The sequence below is a fragment of the Bombus pascuorum genome, chromosome 2, assembly GCF_905332965.1.
Source record: "Bombus pascuorum chromosome 2, iyBomPasc1.1, whole genome shotgun sequence".
Taxonomy (NCBI): Eukaryota; Metazoa; Arthropoda; class Insecta; order Hymenoptera; family Apidae; genus Bombus; species Bombus pascuorum.
The window spans coordinates 9,157,618-9,180,594 of NC_083489.1; the positions used below are offsets into that span (position 1 = coordinate 9,157,618).

General features: G+C 44.0%; 1 protein-coding gene and 1 long non-coding RNA gene across 5 annotated transcripts in view; one reads left to right on the forward strand and one right to left on the reverse strand.

The window, feature by feature from the left end:
- LOC132904578 (uncharacterized) overlaps positions 1-22,192 on the reverse strand; it is a 146,213-nt gene extending 124,021 nt beyond the window's left edge. Inside the window, exons 1-2 of one of the 2 annotated variants that reach the window (XR_009657617.1) lie at positions 21,967-22,192; positions 5,482-5,652 (exon numbers count right to left, since the gene is read on the reverse strand). This is a non-coding gene — a long non-coding RNA (uncharacterized LOC132904578). The remainder of the gene's footprint in view (positions 1-5,481; positions 5,653-21,966) is intronic. The other variant, XR_009657616.1, reaches the window with a different exon arrangement.
- The window catches only part of LOC132904542 (N-acetylgalactosamine kinase), a 347,354-nt gene that overhangs the window by 313,527 nt on the left and 10,850 nt on the right, over positions 1-22,977 (forward strand). Inside the window, exon 1 of one of the 3 annotated variants that reach the window (XM_060955150.1) lies at positions 21,117-21,219. The exons of 1 other annotated variant lie outside the window; for it this stretch is intronic. The gene's annotated coding sequence lies outside the window, so the exon portion shown is untranslated. Of the gene's footprint in view, positions 1-21,116; positions 21,220-22,201; positions 22,344-22,977 lie in introns of those variants that run through there. One more of the 3 variants, XM_060955149.1, reaches the window with a different exon arrangement.

The following is a 22,977-nucleotide window of genomic DNA, read 5'->3' on the forward strand; positions in this document are numbered from 1 at the left end:
CAATTTTTTTTCGCTAATTTATTTTATATGTTTCTAATAATTTGCAATTGTCGAATTTCGTAAAACCAAAAATCTCGCATTTTTAAAACCGGTTCCCCGTATGAATGGGATTTATCGAACATCTCGAATTTCGAAGATACACTCTATATACGATGTAAACTCGAGAGGAACGAACCCTCTGGTTAAACGCGAACGTCTCGCTTAAGCGTTCGATTCCGGCGATGTAAAAACTTCAAAGCATCGTAACTACACCTATTACCGTCCGAACCTCGGTTCCCTCGAATATAAAACCGGCAACTTGCCGCCTCGTGAATTCACCAACAACGTCGGGCCAGGCCGCATCTTTTTTTCTCGCCATGGCGGACCTCCACTTACTAATTAACGTAACCGGACCATCAATTTGAAATTGATCGGTCTTTTTTGCCGAAAAGTGATTCGAGAGGAAGGCACCGTGCGCGACGAGCATGAGACCGGTGTACGTCCCTCTGAAATCCTGAAGAAATTCGTTTATTCGTTAGTACTGTGTTCCTCTAATTCGTCCAAGAATCAGTGTCCCAGAAGCAGGCTGCTTGGTAAGCGACAAAAACAGAGGCAGTTCCGTCGTTGCTGCTTTAAAAGCAGCATGTATCTTGTATGTTTGTTGATTCGATCATCGAAGCTGTCTGGAATGACGGCGAAATACATCGTAAGTGACGCGGCACAAAATAATATCGATAAATCAGGGTGCATGTCTAGTCGAGTATAAATTCAATTTAATCAAATGACTTGCTTCTCTCGCTGAACCCATCTCCCTGCTAGATATTCGGACAAAGAAGCGCGCGAAATACTTATTATGAATATTAACGATTGGAATCTCCACCTCTTCGTTCATCGACGAGACGCTATAGAAGATATACACCTCCGCTTATGGATATTAGGATACTTGCTGATCTCGTGTAATTATGAACCTAAATTGCCGAAGGAACGATTAAGCGGTTGAAAGTATTCGCTCGAGATAAGGATTTAAAATACGCGAAATGATTTGCAAAAGTTATCTACAGGAGCGATGGAAAATGTTGAGGTTATTACATGTATGTGAATACAAAGGAATATATTTTGAATATTAAAGTGTAAGTACAAAGTTTGGAATACAATATGAGCTGGTCCAGATCCGCACGCTAGCACTGTTACCCTATGACTGAAAAACCCTGAATCCAACGTTGCATGTGTATCGTTTATGGTTTGCCTTCGACGCAGTCTTTTGTCTATGCGCTGTCGATGGCTTCAGTGCTTGAGAAAACTAAAGACCAGATGTAGAGTTTTCTTAGAAGTGGTAACCACTTCTACAGAAAAAAAGTGAGTTAAAGGTTGCATATCGAAACCCACGTTCTTTTCATTTAAATCTCATTGAGAAAATATCGAAAATAGCGTACAATTGTATTCTGACAACGATTCTTCCGAAAATAACTAAGCCCCAATCAGTGATCAGTACGAATGAATTTCAATAAAAGACTCCGAATGCAGCGAACTCCAAGGTCCAATTAGCGACATTGACGGACACTCGCGAAGGAGGAGAGAAAATTCGTGAGGGGGAGTGAGTACACGGAATACGCGCACGTCGCATCGTCGCGCAACGCATGATCGGCAAAGTTTCGCAGCAGGCCACCTTGAAGCGGTCGACTGTATAAGGCAATGACCGCCGCGACTAATTAGACTATTAGCCGATCAAGGCAAAAGCCGCATCGAAAAAGGCGAAAGCTACGCGGCTCCGTCGACGTGAGCGAATGTGGTCGCTGTGCACGAACGTCACGGCACCACGAGGCGTGAATTACGGCGCGAACTTCTTGCAGCTGCGAGTCGACTCGAGATCCTGCGCACGCCCACGTGCGTATGCGCGACTTCGCCAGGATCGTCCGTTTTCAATTAGCGTACGCGTGACCACGCGCGAGCGTACGTGTGCGATAGAAAGACGGAGACGTTCCACGATTGTTGGTGATTGATATAGGAAAGAAGACGAAACGAATGTGGCGAATATGGCTACGTTGTTGTTAGAAGTATCGAATGATACTTTGACAGGTATCAACTGACAAAAGATATTTAGGTCATAAAGATATTGAAAATTCGATGAAATATAGAAATCAGGTTGAATTATAGCTGCAGTTACAGACGTTGATCGATGAAAAACATCGAATTACTTTCCTATACTCTTCGTTTATTACTGGTTTATGTGAGAACTTGTCAGGCAAATGGCCTGGCGTGTACTAATACCCGATACTTATCGAAGGACTGGTCGAGTAGGGATGAAGATGCGAGAACGATACGGGAGCATATAGAGAACACCGTGAATACTAATTTCGTGAAACATTCTTCGACATCTGCCCATAAAATGCGGTACATAAAATTAAAGTACGAGCATGAAACTTTTACGAAACGTATACGAAATAACGGTCTGTAGTTGAATTACACGGAATGTCACGCAGAATTGTAGAATCAACAAGTTTAATCGTATCGTTTACAATATCTGAACGATATTCTTGAGAATCTGTAAGATCAAACAAGAACACGTTTCGCGAACGTTTTCAACGACGCTCGCTCGTCGTATCGTCGAGGATAGCTAATAAAGTAGTCTATGAGACAGACGATATTTCTTGGACGAGCTAAGTACCACGATGAGAAATGATCGAGGCTGAATCTCGAATCTGAACGAGCAGGTCGCCGTTTTCCAGGTGCGAGCCGTTCAGCTTGCAACGCCGGTGCAAACCACTCCATAATTCGCGGGTCGCTGTGAATTATGGCGGGTAGCCTGTATGCACCTAACAACCCACTTCTCATCGAGGCGCGATCGTACGCTTGCCTACGTATAATGCTTTCGTGTAGCTGTATTATCCCGGTCGGTAGCGTCCCTACGTAACATTATATCACGCAGACGCGCCCACGCGGTGCTGTTTATGTCCCAGTCCGCAATCCACGTGCTTGCTGAGTATATTTCGAGGAGAATCCACGGACGGACGTTGAAATTGTTAATGAAGCTCTTAATAGAAGTTCGTGGAATTGGAAAGATTTCGTTATGGCGATTATTGGAGTTTCGGACGAAAAAAGTAATCGAGTAGACAATAAAGACGCGAAAAGATCGTAAAAGTGGGAAAATTCTTAATTCAAGAGTCGAAAATTCTAGGTCTGATTTTTCAATGGTAATGATACAAACAATAAATATGATAAATAACCTTCTCGTGTGATCTTCGTATAGAATACATTAAACTGCCGATCAAACGGTAATTTTAAACCTGGTACTAAAAAATGCATACCACCTACTTTCGTTCGTAACGCCCTATAACGCAAAATTCGTGTTTTAGCAGTTGGTCGCATATCGGGTATAAAAGCGAAGATGAATTGGATAAATTCATGGAAATTTTCTGGCGGCTAACAGGCGACGAGTGAGAGCGGTCAAGTGAAAAAAAGTTTGGCCGGAACGGTTGCGTAATTGATGTTGAAACTTGACGGTGTTTACAGCGAATGAATCGACCGTGGGGGAAAAAAGCATGAAAATCACGGGGAAAAGAGGGCGCGACGCGTTACACCGCGCCAGGTAATACGTATCCGTCTGGCAATCTGTGTCTTCGTCACTTTTATGGATTCTGTACGCTCGAGTTCACTTGAAACGGCGACACGCGTGTATTTTATGACGTGTCTCTAGCAGCGAGCACTGAATATGCTCGTGGCTCGCAAAAATAACCGCAGAAACACGAAACGGAATTTAAAAAAAGCCCTGCCACGAAATAAATGGCGTAACGCGCCTATGATAAAGCGTCGTGCCAGAGATCGGGATTGTCGCCGTTTGAATTACGGTAACGCGAATTCCGTCGCTCGCTACGTTAGCAGCAGAAATCTCAGTGGCACATAGAAGAACGGTGGGAATGATTCCGTTTGAAAATCCCCAAAATTGCGAACCATGTAAGATAAGGATTCCGATAATTCTGTTTTTTATGCGTTTGAGCATTTTTACTTTAAGCGACTCGAGGCGTTGAATGGTAAAAATTTCTCTAGTTGAGAATTTGCTATTACAAAATTTGAAGATTTAAATATTTGAGGATTTCAAAATTCGCGAGTTTGAAGATTAAAAACTTTTAAAATGTAGTAGCTTCGAACTTCCGAACAAATGCAAAGATACAAAAATTCAAGTATACACTCGTTCACGACTTGATACTCCAGCCAACTTGCAGCCACCCAAATATTAAACAGAAAGATATAAGAATCCGAGAAATTAAACCGTTTACACCTCGAAACGTTTGTCAAAACGCAATTACCGATATTGCGATGACCAGTAATTATGAGGCTCGTGAAAAGCTAATTTTACCGTGATCGTGGAATCAGAAACGGCAGACTGGAGAAACCACGGAGCCAAAGGCTTGGTTCACGCAGAAGTGAGGTGTGCGATAGCGATCTGAAAACGACATTCCCGAAACGGCGCGGCGAAAGGGAAGGAAACTATTGGAATCTCCCGGCCAGCAGGATCGTGGCACGGCCGTGCCAGGGGAATATTTACAGCGAAGAGGATCGAAAAATCGCGACGGGAGTATAATGGCACCGCGTGCCCCCTGAGCCGCAAGATCGGTCTCGCTTATCGCCGGATCACGGTGTGAATTTTTGCGTGAAACACGTGTTAAAACATGCGCGAACGTCACGTAGATTGCACGGCAAATCGAGCACCACGGTGAGCGCCGAAAGTCGTTTCGAAACCCAAGGAATCAAGTAAAGATCCGAAAGGCTGAGGTAACGTTACGGTCAACTCGTGTAACAGCTACTCTAATGACACGTTTTAACGGCGTTTTTAAGGACGATATTTAACGGGATATTTTAATTTGGAAATAATTCCTTTTATAATCGGATCAAAAATTTAACTACGTTAAATTAAATAATTTATAATATTTGTTTACTATTTAATGCTTATTTGAACCGAATAGCCGTCCAGTTTGAACTAGTCTGCCTTTTTCAAATGAAATAAATATACAAGTTTTGAAGAGAAAAGAAAGAAAGAGACGAGCGAAGCGTACCTCAATGCTACTACATAGAAACATGGAAGCTCGAATGCCGACGACTAAGTACGGACTTCGAAAAGCACACGGTACTATCGATGGGTCTCGGTCGTGGTATATAAATATATCCGCAAAGAACGGAGAAACAAATAGAACCGAAGGCAGGCAACAAAAGAGATAGAAGGATCGCGTTGGTCACCGTCTCTACATCGTCGTAGCGAGATTCACAGGCATCGAAGTAGCGTGCGCTCGCGCGCATTCACCAGGACCACAATGCTATCTCTGCGGTGGGATCAAATTGTCGAAGAAGGAACGAGCATATTTCGCGTGACCCCGCGGTAAAAGCGCAGCAGCGCGAGCTGCGCGGCTCAATTCCTCTGAAATACCTCGATATATTTGTCGCTGTTCCTGCCGCATGCTCGCTGTATATATACGGAGACGCAACCCTTCACCCTTACCCTCTCCTTACCCCGATCTCCCTTCCTCGTGCCATGGTTCCTCTCGATCCACGGTGCAGGCCTCTCCCGAGCTGCTCTCCACGGCATTCTTCGGAGTATAAATCTCGAGGGAATGCAACGAGTGGTTTACCTGCGCGACAGACCTGACTCTTGCCAGTGATCTCTTTGGTACCTGTAGCAAACTGATACAACTCGCTTAGGAACATTTTCGATATTTTAAATTTTTGGAGAAATTGTCGATCGAGCGGTGAATGAGTGATGTGTTTTATTTGTTGAGCGAAAATGTTTCTAATATCACGAGCCAGTCCGTTGTCCGATTTTCATTATTTACATTTGCTCCAAAGATATGGAACACCGTTTGCCAACACCAATAATATGTCAGAATTTTAAAAGAAAATGAACGGCTCGGTTGAACAACTGCTAAATCCGATAACACGAGCTAGAAGACGAAATACGCAAACGATGAAATTCGCAAACGATCATTTCCTTATTGACAAAGTAAAAGTCTTCAAACAAACAATCGTTGTAACTCGCTCGTCACTGTCTAACCGAGAGATATCGATACTTCTTGGCTAGTAATTATATAAATCATCGACGTACAAGCGATGGAAAGCATCTTTCGGCGCGGTGCCCGGTCGGCTGCCGACACCTCCTCGACAGCGGCGCATAGTTCCTCGGCTGAGACGCGATATATACGTCGCGATATGTATCTGCCGTAAACCCATACTTAACAGCGTGTCGAGCCGCTCGTTCTCGCTGCACCGTGTCCTCTTTCTCCTTCCACGCTTCTCCATTCCAACCTCCATCGTTTCCTTTCAACTCCGTCCTCTTCCACTTCCTCTGCTTTGCTTCTTTCCTCCTTCTTTCTTCGTCCTCCGGTTCTACCCTTTTCTCGACCACGAAGCATCCCAGCTACCCGCGCGTTTCCCTCTTTCTCTTTCTCTTTCTCCGTTTGAACGTGCATTAAAATGCCGACAACCCTCGCGGTCGTTCCGGCGTTCGAGCGTTCCACAGCTCGCGGCAACGAATTTCAATTCCTCACGATTTCGTGGCTGCGAAACGGCCGGCTATTTGCATGATAATTGCAGCGCGGTCTAGCTTGGATCGCCCGCCACGCTGCTCCAGATACGCAACAAACAACGTTTCTACCACTTGTAACAGATTAGATAGGCGCGGCCGTCCCATGGCGGAACGCGCTCGCTCGTTCGTTCGTTTGCTGCGGCGACCGCACGCGCGCTCTTCTCACGGTTAGCGGTTTCGATGCGTGTGTCGATAGGCGGCTGCACGAACCGGATGAATATCAATGACGATACACGGCTATACGCCAAGCGCCACCAGACCCCTTGTCGTTTCAATTTCGAGGTCGATGGTTTACTTCGACGATAGTCCAAGTAGAGGGAACAACGTGTTCGAGATAGAGGAACACGCATTGTCTACGTTTGATTTACGAGAGAAGGCCGTTCGTGCGTTATAAAGTGGTTTCACCACGAAATAAGTTAAATGAGTACAGGAGTTGACCCTTCACCCGTGAATTATCGCCCACCGTGTCGAATTCGACGTCCGCTACGTGTCTTCCGGAGAACCTTTAGCGCGGCAGCTGCACCCGCAAAAGTGGAGGACGCGCTCGAACAAAGAGAACGCATTATGCCACGATGCTCGTTAAGGCCACCGCTTTATCCAACCCGACGAAACTTTGCGAAATGCCAATAATTGGCGCAAAAATGCCGAGTTATCTTAGCGGTGGCTGCACCTGTCGCGGCAACCGAAGCGGACCAGCGTGCATGCAAATGCGAGGTCCGTTCGCATACCAGAGATTGATATCTGCAATAAGTCGCCGCGGTTAAACGAGGGTGTAACCTGCTGCACGGTTAACAAGCTTTTCCCGACCCAAGGAGCACGCTTTTACGTGTCACGGGTTATATTCGCAGTTCGTGCTTTCCCTTGGAGAACGGAGGGTAAAAGGCACGAGAGATGGAAAAACAAGCGACGATTTCTTCCTGTTCGTCGAAAATCGGCCAGTCGAGATTTAACGACGGTTAGGCGATAAAACTATCGTGCTCTTCAGGAGATCTCGTTTGCGTGCGACGAACGGCACACGAGACGGGCGTGAATTCTGGGGAACTGGAAATCGTGAAACGAAGTGGCGACAGGACACTGAGGGGAGGGGGACATCCATTTTGATAACGATTTACGAAGTCAGGGCGAACGTACGCGTCGTTGGATGCTGGAAAATCGAGGCAATTCTCGGGAGACGTCGGGTAAGCAATTTTCTTATCGGGCCGTCATTTCCGGTCGTTTATCTCATGGCTTGTAGTTAAGAAGGGACATTGATTAAAGGGCCATTTTAACTCCGGCTAAAATACCCCCGCCGTGGTAGCCATCGTCGTTGCTCGTTGCTCTGTCTCCCAGTCAACTTCTTCACCACCCCCCTCCTCCATTTGGGGGCCGGTTGCTCATTTCGCTCCTTTTGATTCAATTTACGAGTAAGAATGGCGTCGATAAAGGTACCAGACCTCCTGACCCCTCTACGCGAAATCCACCCCTTTCTCGTGCTCTTTCTTTCCACCACGATCCCAACTGTTTTGCCTCTGCATCGGAAATGTCCGCGTCTCCTTTTCCCAACAGTCGAGAACTACCTGGATCCAACTTCCTCTCGAAGGTGGTCGTGTTTCACCGGCCTTCCCCTAGTTCGCCTCGTTCGCTCCTCTTCCAGTCCTCGTGCAGGCTTACCTTCGGCCTTTTATCGCGCCGAGATCAAATCATTCGATTCCTTTCCACGACTCGAACGGCCATAATCGCCGGCCCGTACTACCTTCGCTTCGAGGAGAAAAAGAGGGTCGTCGCTCCTATCTCCGCGCCTCCAATCTCTCCCTCTTGGCACGATGAATCGGATGGCTCTTTTAACTCGCGCCTGAACGACCACTAGGAGAGCTTGTTACGCTCGCGTCGATGTCAGGTCGACGCGACGCGGCGATCAGACTTGTCGAAGATACGATGTAAAGAGTAAACTTCAATTAAGAAGTTCAACGTAAAAAATCGCGATCGTTAGCTTAAAAGGTAAAAGAGGCGAAAAAACAAGACAGCAGAAGTCAATTCTAATAGAAACACGATACCTTCAACGTCGATACTGATATCGTGTCCCATTTCGCGGATGGGAGCAAATTTTCCGTGAAAATTTACATTTTAATAACAATCGCTCGCCGTGGCGAATTCACCGCGCTGTGTCGAATACGATGGAAGGTGGCGAGCTGGGAAGGCGGTGAAAGAGGGTTGGTTGGGGGGTTGGCAACGACAAGACGAGACCGAAGTTTGATATTTCGCCGAAAAGTCCTCGCATTGTCTAAAAGTTGATGGCGTCACCCCAAGGAGGAAGATAACATCTGGTGCTGCCTCCATCAACAACCCACCCCTGACGCCACCCCGCGAACCGAAGGAAACTCGTCTTCAATTATTCTTGCATCCCCACCGTTCCCCTCGCGAGTTCTTCCATCTCTTCGTCTCACTCGTCGCGTCGCCACCAGACGGTTCGCTCTTCCGCCACCCCCGTTTCTACCCTCCTCCACCCCTTTCTCCTCTACCGCCCCACTTTACCCGTCTTTCCGTCTGTCAGCCAGTTCAGACGAACAACGAATTTATGGAATTACGAAAGGCAAGGCGGAATTCATTTGCATCCCTGAAAAACGTATATAAATGCGACGTGTATATATGTACACACGGAAACGCGGTATCTGGAGAAACTCGACGCGGATGACGCTTCGTAGGGAAATCGGATTAATTGAATCGGTCTGTCGGATTCGGAAGATTCTAGGACGAGATGCGAATGTACTAGTACGATAACACGATAATAAAACTATAATCAATTTTTTCAAATCGTTACAGTCACGTTGGCGGATCTTCCATTACGCGTAGAATTCATCTGTAAAGCTTTTTTTATGTAATGCGAGTGCTGTTCAATTATAAAAGTAAAAGTAAATTTTTTCGAGTCACAGTATGCAATTTCATCGACAAGAAATTAATAATTTAATTAGACAGCCTATATCAAACAGCCCTGCCAAAACTTCCAATCTGATTTCTTTCTTTTCGTCTTCGGACACGAGTTTCCAAGGGTGCCGCGTTAAGTGGCTGCTAATCCTATCAATCAAAATATATTAAAAGCAAGGTCCGCCTCTAGGGAGTCCGTCCTACGAATTTCACCCTTTTAATAAACTGCCGCCGGAGGCGGTGAAGCCGGCACGATTTAAAGAGTTTTCGCGGGAAAGAAGCAAGCTGCGAGCGACGGGTCCGAGCAGAACCACCCTTTGAGGGCGGCGTAACTACTTAATTTCAAAGGACACCACGACGACGCCTTGCTCGCCTCGTCGCCGAGGATTTTCCTCGTCGCCTCTTTCTCTCCCTTGCCTTTGCATCACAAAGGAACCGCAGGAAATTCCGATTCTCGTCGACCGACATCGCAGAACCATCGGGAACACCTCGGTTTTTCCTCCATTTTCTCCTTTTTTTTTTTTTTTTTATCAGATAACGGTCTTGTAATTGTTTTTTTTTTTTTTTTTAGTAATTTCTTACTCGAGTTACTCGATCTTTGTAGTTTTGCTTGATTGTTAAAACATTTATGTTCTTAAGTTTTTACTGGAGGATATAAATTTCTATGTAGGACAAAGAAGCATTTTCAAGGGAAAATACTTCGCTCATGATATTTCTCTAAAGTTATATATGGAAATAAAATGAGTGATACGCTTTGCTTGATATCGTTTCATCAACTTTAAACTTTGTAATCACGTTCCCAGCCGAGACGGTAGCAATAATTTCCCACTGGAACGCAATCCGTGCAATTTCTTCAATCTCTAATTGATACGTTGAGAATCGGACGATGTCTGGGCAACGAACTGTACACCTTTTCAGAAAGTATTTCGCTGGCCGTAGCAGCGGAACATCATCGGGAATCTCGATGAAATAACACTCTTATAAATTTTCATTTCTCGCTTCGAGTATAACTCGAAGGTGTATTTCAGCCAGGCGGGACAAGAAGAAACTATTAATTATCTGACAGATTTAATTATCTCGCTCGGCCGTAACTCGAAGAAGATCACGTGACTTCGTTTTCTACGGTCGAACTCGAGTCTGTGAATTAGCTGCCCTCGCATATAAAACGTTTTCCTTAGCCAAGACGATGAATCGAACGCGGAAACGCGAGAGTAAACGCGTATGTTGCGGAAAAATTGCCAGCAGTCGAGCATATTGTTCGTCCTCCTCCTTCTTCTTCCTCCTCGTTCTCACACAGCCGCTTATTCTCCATGCTTTCTCCAGCCGCTTCGCTTCTTTCTCTTCGTGTTTGAGAAACGGACGAGCCGCCGTGTTATTTAACAACGGCCAGCACCGTTATCGTAGCGTTTACGTCGATAAAGCGCGCGCAATCACGGCTGGAATCTGACCGCGGCGTTCACACGTGTAACGACCACCGGCAGCCGTAAAGCAAACGCAATTTTCATAATTACACGTTGAACAAACGCGAAAACGCGGTACACGTCGGCCACTAGACACGCGAGATCGTTATTACGGCCCGTTAAATATCGTTTACTAATTAGTCTGGAAGATTGAGTCGCGTCGACTACTTTCAACTACTCGCACGACGATCAAAGCCTCGAGGTTGTTACACGAGAGTGTTACGAGAATATTATTCCTTGTACTCGTGTTATTACATTTTAATAGCAAACAGCCTACCGGATTACCTTCGATTGTACCTGTTTTTAATTGCATCTCTTCTAAATCACCTTATCCTTTTTTCAGAAGTATTTCGACAGAGTTACTAATTAGAAGGAAACGACGTGTGTCGTGACACGAAGCAATTCGAAGCGAACGTTGCAATTTTCTTGCGGGATTTCATATAATTTTTATTGCGCGTCTTTTACGTTTTTATCGCATTCAAGTAAGAAAGTGCCGGAAACGATCGCGGGCAACGTTCCCAACGACGAAAATATGAAAGCGAGATGCTAGTCGCCGGCAAGAAGAGACACGAGATTACTCCTTCCAGCGACGAGTCTTCTTGTCGAGCTACCAACATCGACAAATTCCCATCCTAGTCGCAACTGGCTCCATCGTCTTCCTTGAAGAGGGTTACACGAGTAATGCCGTGACGTGCCGGCGTACTCGCGTTTCCTCGAATCCGCGGATCAATTAAAAGGAACGCGCGTACGAACTGACAGATCGACGGTTTTGCGAACCGTTCGCACGTGTACCACTTTTTCCTACCGCTGAACACGATCGAACATGGGACTCCAGTGTAAAGACAGGCTGCTCTACCGGAGGAATTAATATGGTGCATTTCTTGCCGCTTGTAGCACCTGTTTCGTTACGAGAGATCTTGGTAATTGTACCGCGAACTATCGACCGAGTAATTCCTTTCTCGTTGTCTCGAGACTTCGATCTGAAGATTCTTTAGGTTTTTTTGAAAAGTTTTTAAAAATATCAGATCGCGATGTCAATGGTCCTAAGATATTTTATGGCGAAAAGAAATTTGGAAATCTTCGATTAAATAAGGGTACGTAGATATTAGTGGGTGATGCGTCGGTGACACTCTGCATTGCCTGTATATCTAAATCTTCCCGTTATAATACGGCTCGTAATTCATCATGACGCATTATGACTTGATCTTCTAACAAGGAGGTTGTAAAACAGTTGCAGGCATAGTGGAGCGAACAGCGGATTATATTACATTTGCATCTTAACGTGCGTGAAATACATGCCTCATGATCTACAACAAACAAAAGTACAATTTCAATTTTTGTCGGCAAAATATCTCCAAATCTGCCTGTATCTCCATTCAACAAAGCTCGCGACTTAAAGTTTCCTCTTTCCACCAACTCCTCTAGAAGGTTGTCGAACGAGCATTCCATAGAAAAGGCGAATCATCCCCTTTTTGCAGCGATAGGTTGGCCAGTGTCCGTAACGGACTCGACGAAAAAGGAGCAGCATTACCGAGGCCACGGGGAACGAAGGAAGGACAAAGCGTAAGATCACGGAGAGCAGCTAGATAGCCGGAGGGAGCTCCTGATGGAACGGCTGAAATCCCCCCGCCGCGTCTCCGCCGACGAAGATGTGCCGGTAGGAAAGCTGGTAAGGTGCAAGGTACAATGCTTGGTGGGCACAGTGTGTCCGACGTTTCTCCGGGGAGCGATCAATGATAGGCCGGGGGTACGAGTCACGTGACCTCGCCGCGGGGAGTTCGCGCAATGCATCACCAACCAACCACCCAGACAACCCTCCTCCACCTCCTTGCCCTCCCTCCCGTCCTTCGAGTCTGCCTCCTGCGCCCCTCCGTTTCGACCACCCCCTCGACACCCCGCAACACCACCGTAACCAGCCGTCCCGCATCCTGCCACCCCACTCTTCACCTTTTAGCCACCCTTCTTCCACCCTCTCTCGCGCGCCTCACGCTTGGATCTCGTCCACCACCATCGCGACCACCACCACCACCACCACCATCACCATCACCGTCGTCGTCGTCGATGTTTCCTTGTCCCACCACCACTACTACTAACATCGTCGTCGTCGTCGTCGTCGTCGTCGTTACCATCTCGGCGTTTCTGTACTCTCTACGGCGCAGACACGCCGAGAGTACTAAACGGGGTTGTTGCTACGTTGCTCTTGGCGACCAGCAAGTGTCGTCCTCGTCGTCGACGTTGTCGTCGTCTTTGAGGAGACGACACTCCCCTGCACACTCCTCTCACGTCCTTCGCATCACCCTACTCGCTATCCCCCTTACTCGCCGTGTCTTCTGATTGATTTCGACCACCGCGATCGACTATTTATTCGCTTCGATTTCGGAGTAATTGAAGTAATTGGGTTATCCGGGAATCGTTACAGGGGAAACTTTTTCATTTTTCATGAACGTTACGACTTTGAACAATTTTAATTCAGCGATCATATAGAATTCTTTTAAATTGTAACAAAACGAAAAACTGTACTTTTCACGAACCCGTGTATATTTGTTGAAAAAACCAGCCGGTTACACGTCGCCTTTGCATCGAATGCATATTTCACGACCACGCGAACGATGTTCCGCGCATAAAGGCGCGAATTCGTATGAAAATCGAGAGCGACTGGCGTTTCTTCCGTTCTCGTTCGCAAGACACCAGTCAGCTCTGGCGAAAAATATTCATAATGGCATTTAAATTCCGCGGTCAGTCGCCTAGTTACACCGTTCCCGACAGCGGGATGGGCGAACCGCCACGCATTCGTATGAAAATGTACGGGAAGCCCGCGACCCCTGGGAAATCATGACGTCCGTTACTCGCATCCTGGAGACGCGGAAGGACTCCAGAAAAATTCCATGCATCTGTCAGCGCCGACGCTGCGACGCTCCACGTCGCCGACACGGTGCTAATGGTAACGAAATGACAAATCTGCGGAATCGCAATTTTTCCAACTTTTTCAATATATTGCATATTGGTATCTCATTTGCGAGTGACTGAAATGGATGTCAAGTTGGTCGACTATAAAATAGAGAAAATTGACGTGCTTTTTTAATTTTATCCCTTAGATGTTACAATAAGTGAAGTTTTACTCTATCCGAATTTTGTTCCGATATTACCATCCTGTACTAGTTCTGTTACTCTTAATTACTGCAAATAATTGTTCTACTCCTTATCCAGTCTCGAGTTACAATGAAACATTTAATTCCACTTGTTTAATTTTATGCACTTTTTAGTTTGAAAAATAAATATATGTTGCGACGAACCAGCCATGGTAATCTTTCGAAGATGGTTATTCATTTTTTAAAAGAATAAATATAACGTGCAACGGCTTGTGATTTTTATACGACACTGGAAGAGGTTTATAATGGTATAAATGCAGGATCCTATTTATTAGATTCAATTTCGTTATAATGAAATTAAGGAAAATAATACCTACCTAGCTATGTTTAAATTATAAACTAGGAGAAAATAGTAACAATCGTGAATTTATTCCGTTATTGGAATATCGAACATCGATGCATTAAATAACATCTCATACGAACTCAACAGACCCAATAAAGCTACAGAAGTTACGTTTAATTTTCTTCGAACTAAAAAAGGCTTCTCTTCGGTTCGGTTAAGTGACAATGATCGAAGACAGATAAAACCAACAAATCTTTCATATCTAACGTGAATAATTAAACGATTTGTATAAGGGAAGTAAAAAGCAAAAAGAACAGGAAAAATGATCGTGCGAACAGGTGAAAATTGTGAGCGTCGTAACTAATACGATTTTATTTAAACGGTCGCGTGTAAAAAGCGACGCCCCGTGTAACTGTGTACCCGGTCGGTCGGCATCTACATTCTCCGCGACTTTCAACCCTCAACGTCACTGTTATATTGCCTCGAGAACCGTCTGTTTGCATACTAAAAAGGTTTAAAACTCCCGGGACAAAAATAATATTCACACGATTACGAGCGACGCGTACGGCATCCCTGATCGTTCCAAGCTGACGTATCAGTGGTTGCACAGCGTTTTAAAATACGCTTCTCCATTGTCCATTCTCCGATATCTTTATTTCCTACCATAATTACTTGGACGAAAAAGTTGTTAAATAATATGAACAAAATTCCTCTTGTTGGTAGTTAGAAGTTATACGAGAGATACTAAACGATATTAAATCGATATATTGTTTCCCAGGGTAGAAGGGCTAAAATCAACGAGGAAGAACCGACAGAACCATGGAAGTAATGGAACAAATTTCCTGAAGGAGAAACTGACGTTTGTACTACCTCGATATATGCTCGTTGCTACCATCTAAAAATTGTAATATTTAACTTTAACGTATGATCTTTGATATTTAATGTACAGAGATTCTTTTCTTACAGCCAACTTGTGTAATCAATAAACGTCCCTAAAAATTGCGAGCATTTTAGATTAGTTCTTTCTGAAACACGGTGCTTAATGGAGTAATTTATACCTGTTAGTCGACGATTATCAGGAAATGAAAGCGGAACTACGAAAAAAGGAAGAAACGGAAGGAAATCGCGGCGAGTTGAAGGCAGGGTGAGTATCTGGGCGCGATCGCAGCGCTGGCATTATCACGATGGACAACGTCAGTGTAAACAAGCCTTAGTGGCCATAACAGCGCGGCAGAATGTCGTCCCTTCGACCGGTAAGCTGCATTCTACGCGGTGTGCTCGTTACGACCCTGTTGGCCGCGCGATAACTTTCAGGTTACTGCCACCGCTTACGCTCCGCCATCAACGACACACCGTTCGGCCCGCTGGCTACCGTTGCTGATTGCGAATGAAACACGGAACACGCTCGCAACCCCGCCGCCACGCCGGACGATAAAACGGCCAAGGAAACGCCGCGCCACGCCGTGCCGCACCAGACGAAATTACTTTTGCGAGACTCGACCGATCTCCGCGATACCCGCCACGTTATTTACGTAGACCGCGCTTTATTAATTATCTAAACACGGTGTAATGAATCGCGATACGACCGCGAAATATATTGCGCTCGTGCGTGCTCGAACTCGAGATTATTCGACGCGATGTTACGAGCACTTTCAAAGAGTTTTTCCCTTTGACAAGATCGAGGGTGCAGAGCGGTTTTTCTTTTTTGTATCGACCGACTAGAGGAAACGATAAGGGGTCGTAAAGGGTCGCGGATTTAATAATTAAGGGACTAAGTTAGTTATTAAGTGATTCGAATCGTAAAGGATAGGATCGGTTAATGTCACGTAAAATGTATCGCCATCGAGATCGAGATCTGTAGCCTTTTACGAAGAAAAATAGGGTGAAAAGACAGGGGATATACCATACATTGTACTTTCCTAATTTTTTCCGCATACTACCTCCACGTTTACGATAACGCAATCATGACGACGATATTTATTAAAGTTGAAATTAATTCTCAATTTCTTCCGATGCTTACTATTTAATCGTTTAATTTTCGATCGATCCAATCAACTAGTATTTTCCACATTTCTGTCAAATCTTAGCTTAACTTTTGCGAAGTGAAGATTTACGAAAAAGCTACGCGTATATTTTAGCACATAACTAATGCTGCCAACCGAAAGCAGGATAGTCATAAGCAAGCATAAACGTGGAAACTACACAGATATACGTAGGATTCGAAACATTCCCACGTTACGCGTCAGGTTTCGTGAATATCCATGGGCGATCGGTGACGTTGGTGATGGATGAACACAACGGTATCTAACAAAGTCAGCGTGCAAACTAAGTTGGAGGCGCATAGAGAGGCAGCGGGGACACGCGGACGGATTATGGACGGTTGCGGCCGTGGTCCGCGTGCGGTCTCCGTGTGCAAGGTTTGGGCGCGTGCGAGCCGGATTTATGACCCCCATTATGACGTTGACGTATCGCCTTCGCGAGGGTCCCGAACCAAAGCCAAGGCGGATCTAAGCTCCGTGTATCTAAGCCGAGAGCTAGCCACAGGTTACCGCAACCCGGACGAGAATATTTGAGTCCTGATCCCGTGGACCACCGTGTCCGATAAACGTCCGAACGGTCCTTGCTCTTCGTGCTTTTCCGCATTGTCCTCCGATGTCTGTATTAGGGACTTGCTGAGGAAATTCCAATAGCCGTGTTCTTGGTTTGTATTCGATATTGGGTATCCCGGCGGGAAATGTAAGAGATGCGAAACTCAGGATTGAACGTTATTCCGATTAAAAGATTCCCAATTAAAAGATATTTAGTCGAGAATGTTCAGATATCGATGAAAGATACGTTTAGACCGATGGAACGAGACACGAATCCCTCGACCCAAGTTAAGTCAAAATGCTCTATGTAATTATTATTGATAACTGCTTGTTCGCAAAGATCAAACCCTGACCTCGACGACCGAGGTTATTTGATTTAGAGAGCAGAAATAAGAGAGTGATCGAAGGGGAGGGAACTCGATGATTCTCGATTGTCGGTCGAAATTATTGGCATTTTCCGGTCCGTAATGGTTGTCCAGATCGCTGCATTGAACGATGGAAAGGAGCGTGCAGCATCGGGAATTTAAAGGGTGGGTGCGAAGTCGCATTTACGCGTCGGATGCGCAGCCCCGATTCAATTTATACCCTGTGGACGCGCGTTTCCGGTTCTAGCCACACATCTTACGGGATGGCAGCACTTCGTCCGTTTCCGGAATCGTCTTTCCTACTCTGCTGTTCTTTTCCAGTATCTTCGATGAAATACGAGCACGTTTCTCTATCGCGCCACGATTCTACGCCAGAGTGAACATATAGAGGGGCGGGGGGAGGGTGGGAGGTAAAAGAGGGGTGACGCAAATAAATCGCGCTGCAAAATGGATCAGGCAACGTACAACGGGCAGCGTCACGCGTCGACGAGTGTCAAAACACCGTGGAGCTTACCGCCAGTCTGGACGATGCATTAAAGGGCGGCGAGTTAATGGACAACTGGGATCCACCGGATCGACCACTTTCTATCTGCACCCGTTGTTCCCGAAGGAATTGCCGGCATACGTCGCGGAGAACAACGATGATGGACACCTCGTTTACGCATCCTATGAAAGAAAGTCATCCGAACATTGACGTCAACCTTTTTTTCCGACGGCAACCAGGGATTGCATCTTTTCAGAACTTTGTTAGAACGGGAAATACGTACGTGTTTTGCGAGCGTAAAAAATCTCGCCACTCCGCGATTCGCAATTCCAAGCTTCGGTTAGAAAATGTTAAGATCTCTCGTACGGCGTTCGAATCGACGTACTTGGACTATTTACGTTCGTAATTTGAAATTCCTGTCATTCGCAAAGAACGAAAGGTACAAGGTTGAATAAGACATACACGCGAAGTGGAACTTCTCTTCTAACAATCGGATAGATTGAATCACGGCCGTGGATTTCTCAAGTCGACGATATTGAGAGATCGAAAAATGTACCTATTATATCCGACGGGCTGGAGACACGCGGAAACTGGATACGACGTATGCTAGTTCGAGATCCCGGCAAACTCTCCCGAGGGGAAAGCCGAGGATATTGAATATCAGATCGCGTGTCCCTGGCGTGTTTATTCGCGCAGCGGTGAACCCGCGCACGGCACAGGAAACAAAATCCTGTGCCCGAAAGATAGTACACGATTGCGCGCGCCAAAGTCTTTTATCGTCTCTAAGCGTGATTGAAAATAGATGTACAAAGTCGACGCTTGTTTTTCGGCACCCTTCTTCTAGGTTAGGCAGCACCCTTCTTTACCGTGTCTCGTGATGTTTCTATGACAGCACTATTTTTACTTTCCTTTATAGATTCAGTTCTCAGGACCAGCATGTAAACGATCGAAACGGTTGCTTCAATCGAGTGTAGTCGTTACACGTATTAGTATGATAGAACCGTAACTTTCTGTGCGAGCGAAGATCGTAGAACTTATCTGGCAGTTTCAGCTCTAAGCTTCTTTCAAGCCTCAAAGTGGTACGCTTCGTATAGTCATACAAACATACGCATAAGTAAATCAATCACGCCATACGCGCGTATGAATTGGGTTGGCAACTATGTGGTTGCGGATTTTGTCAATGCCATCTAATGACAAAATCCCCAATCACTTAGTTACCGACCTAATGTACAATGCGATAAAATAGAAATCAAAAACACGGGCGCTACTCTTGATCGATATAGGAAAAGGTAACGTAGAGATTTTACTATAAACTAGAACGTTTATAAATGTTGCGTAGCAGAAAAAAATTGAATGATATATCCACACATAGGTAATTTAGGAAGAGATAGGAAGGAGGAGAAAAGTAGAAACGACGATATAGAAAGTTGAATCTCCCTAGAGAATAGTAACGTTTACTATTGACGACGTAATCGCTGGTTTTGTACGAATAACGAAAATCTAACGGAAAAGAAAATCTTATACCAGAAAGACATAAATTCATCTAATCGACCAACATACTAACCCAATTCTCGTCAATGAAATTCTCTTAACGCGACATAGATATTCCAAACTCGTTATTTTTATCCGGGATGGAGTCACGATTGCGACGAAAAATCGACCCCTTTTCCAGAACCAGCAACGGATCCAGGTCTCTGGTGTACGGTCAGGAGATCGTAGGTAGCTTTACATCGCCGCGTGTAGCTTCGGTACAGGCCGCCACCGAGAGACAAATGGCGGCGGTTATCTTGGTAGGGCCGACGGAGCGGCGGGAGTAAAGGGAAAGATAAAGAGAAATACGGAGAGAAGAGAGACTGTGGAATCGCTGCTGGAAAACGGGCGCCGGCTCGGGGGGAGGTGGAAGAAGGTGGATAAGTAAGAGGGTAGGACACAGGGAGACGAAGTCGAGTAAGGAAGATGGGATGAAAACATCGATTGCAGGGGCTTGTAACACCGCGGTACGAACAGAGGGATCAGGCCGAGCGATAAACCAAGCGGCCTGGAAAATGCCGGATCAACGGCGCGATGTTTCAGCAAAAACTGCCTGGAATCGGTACAGCCACGGCTCAAGGAGAACCGAGGAAAAGGGGCAGAGAATGAAACGGACCGGAGAAAGAAAAGAGACCTCTCCCGTTTTCTGCTTCTATCTTCAACCCCCTTGCCACCGGTGGAACGAAGCTAACCGTGTACATAGACGTATATAGCTAGACCTTTCGCGGTATATGCGACACTATATCGTTTACCCCTGTGGACTCTCTGTTCCCCTTCCCTTTCTATGCTCGCGAATCCCGACAGATTTATGAGGAAAGTAATACGAATTAAACTGACGTTTGTTCCTGTACCCTTCTCTGAGTGTGTGTGCGCGAGATAAACGTTAGGAAAAACTCACGAGATTGAAAGACGATGGTGTAAGTAGTCTCGAGAAGGAAGTGTACATAGCGAGGGAAATTTTGTAAAATGAAACTGCAGGATAAGAAGGTTAAATGTGCCGTGTTATAATTACCGTAGAATTTAATCAGAAATTTGTAACGGAAAAATAATTATTTAGTGTGATATCGTAAGATACTAGGAGATATCTGTAAACAGATGCGATGAAGGAAACAATATTTTTTGTTTTGTAAGTATGATGTGACGAATGATACGTGATACAGAATTTGAAAAATAAAACCGGACATCTATAAAAAGGTGGAAGAAATATCTAAGTAGAGGTATGGTAAAGACCATACCTATTGTACCAGACCATTCTTACTACATATTCTATTCCTACTATACCGATAAGTTTACCGATTGTAACTCGGTTGATACTTGTTACCATCTGATATACTATCTCATACTCATTACCATGCAGTAAGTTTCTACTCATCTAGTTTTAATTCCATCCGTTAGTGGCGTTGTGATGTTATTCTATGCCAAGTCGGTAACGTCAAAAATGATGTAAAACTGATAAAAGAATTCTTCAATCATGTAACAGAAAAATGTAGAGCCTTAAATTCTATGCTGCGATTCATCCATATTTATTTTCATCTTACAAAAATATACTTGTACGTATGCATGTTTATTATACCTTTAACTTTTAATGTTACATAAATCAGTGAACTACTATTAATCTATAACTCTAACAATTATATTGATGAGCAGCTTTTGTTTCGAAGATCTAATAGTACTAATAGTATACCATAGTATTACAGTATTCGATTTAAAAACAAATTCGAATTACCCGCCATGATACCATGCACCACGTACAGTTATTTGCGGTCACATGATCATGGTAGTGCCTGTGGTCACATGCTAGTGGCGACACTTGCGGCAACACTTTGTACCTTAATCAACCAGCGGTTAAGCCACTACGATACATGACAAATCGCCGTTTTGGAAACTAAAACAGTGGGTATAATAACAGGTACGTGTATTTTATTACTCCTATTCATATCGGTATTTTCATTTGGAATTCTGTTATAAGAACATGTACCATTCTGCTTACATCATTCTACGAAAAGCTGATGCGGCAGCGACCGGCACTATATCATTTACAAATACGTGGAAGCATATGTATGATATCTACAGATACATACATACGCTCATAAATCTTTTCTTAATGCAAACATTGAAAAAAATACATCGAGTGATTTTTAAATCAGCATATAATGATTATTTTGCCAACGTTACATATTACATCTACGCGGAATAATAAATTATTTTATAATACTATGTGTTTCGATCAACGCACTAGATACTGCATAGTGGTGCCTTTCGCAGAATAAACGAAAACTACTATCAACTTCCTACGGTTAATCAAAGTTAAATCGATAATGAAGATCAATTATAGATTCATATTCAACAATTTTGTCATCGAACATAAATATCATAAAAATTTTAGTAGCATCATATTAATTAATAACGACATTTACTGAAAATTTATAATAAATATCTTGCATATTGGCTACGGATTCAATATAAAAGAAGGTTTAAATCAGGAATTTTTTACTGCTGTGAATAAATATTGATATACCAACGAAGTTGGTTATGTTAAATACGTAGCGCGGGAGCTCTGTTTCACCAAGACACTTCAAAAAAGTGGTGGGGATGGCGTACATTAAAATGTAAGGCAAATTTCTGTAAACCTCTTAGAGAAAATTACATTACTTACATTACGCGTTGAAGTATCAATTAATTAATTTATCACTAAATCGCCACACATTATATCAATTGCTTCGTAAAATATCGTACATACAATCTTTCACTGTACTATTCATAGATTTGAAACGTAGATAACTGGATAACGTCACACATGCAATAACGCTGATCTTACGCTACACGAAAACACACGAAGCAAGCCGAATCCTGTCGATCACTTGCTTTAAATTTATCATTTAACTTTTGACGTAGTACTGTGCTTGCGTCGATCAGATCCCTTGATGGTCGAACAGGTTAAATATATCGAACTCTCGTGACTCGATCTTTGGTGCCAAGCCATATGCAATTAGGAAAACATTGAAGCTTGCTATGCAGGATACGATAATTTAGGTAATTTAATTTTTTCAATTTTCTCGCAGATATGTATAAAATTTGAAGTAAATCCGATAATGTTTGTAGAAATTATGAAACCTTGATTACAATGGTGTATCGAAATGGAATCATAAAAATATTCCAACGAATGTCTTTGTACAAAATCTATGAACATTAGCAGTTAGTCATTCAGATGACGTAGAAACATGGTATAGTGAGTTTCAATGTTATCAAATCGGACAACTCATACGGAAAGTGGATATTAAAAATAAGCTACATAAATTTTAAAGTCGATTCATTAAATCGATTGACAGAACAGAGTGATTTAAAAATTGAACGCATTTTGTAATTTCTGTTCGATAAAGAAGAGACATGGAGATATTTGCATAGGTTTATGCTTCTAAAACGCTTCTGCAGTGACGATTACTTTACTCTAGCAAGTTGGGAACGTAATTATTGCTAGTCGAGTAGGTAAATGATTAAATTATAAATAAATTGTTCTCTTCCGTAGCTTATAATTGGTAATAGAAACAAATTATGAACATCATTTTTAACAAATTTACATGTTTCTTCAATGATTCCACATAATGTACGGAAAATTATAAATATGTATGAAGGATCCAAATATCCACTTTATGTTTGAAACTGATAG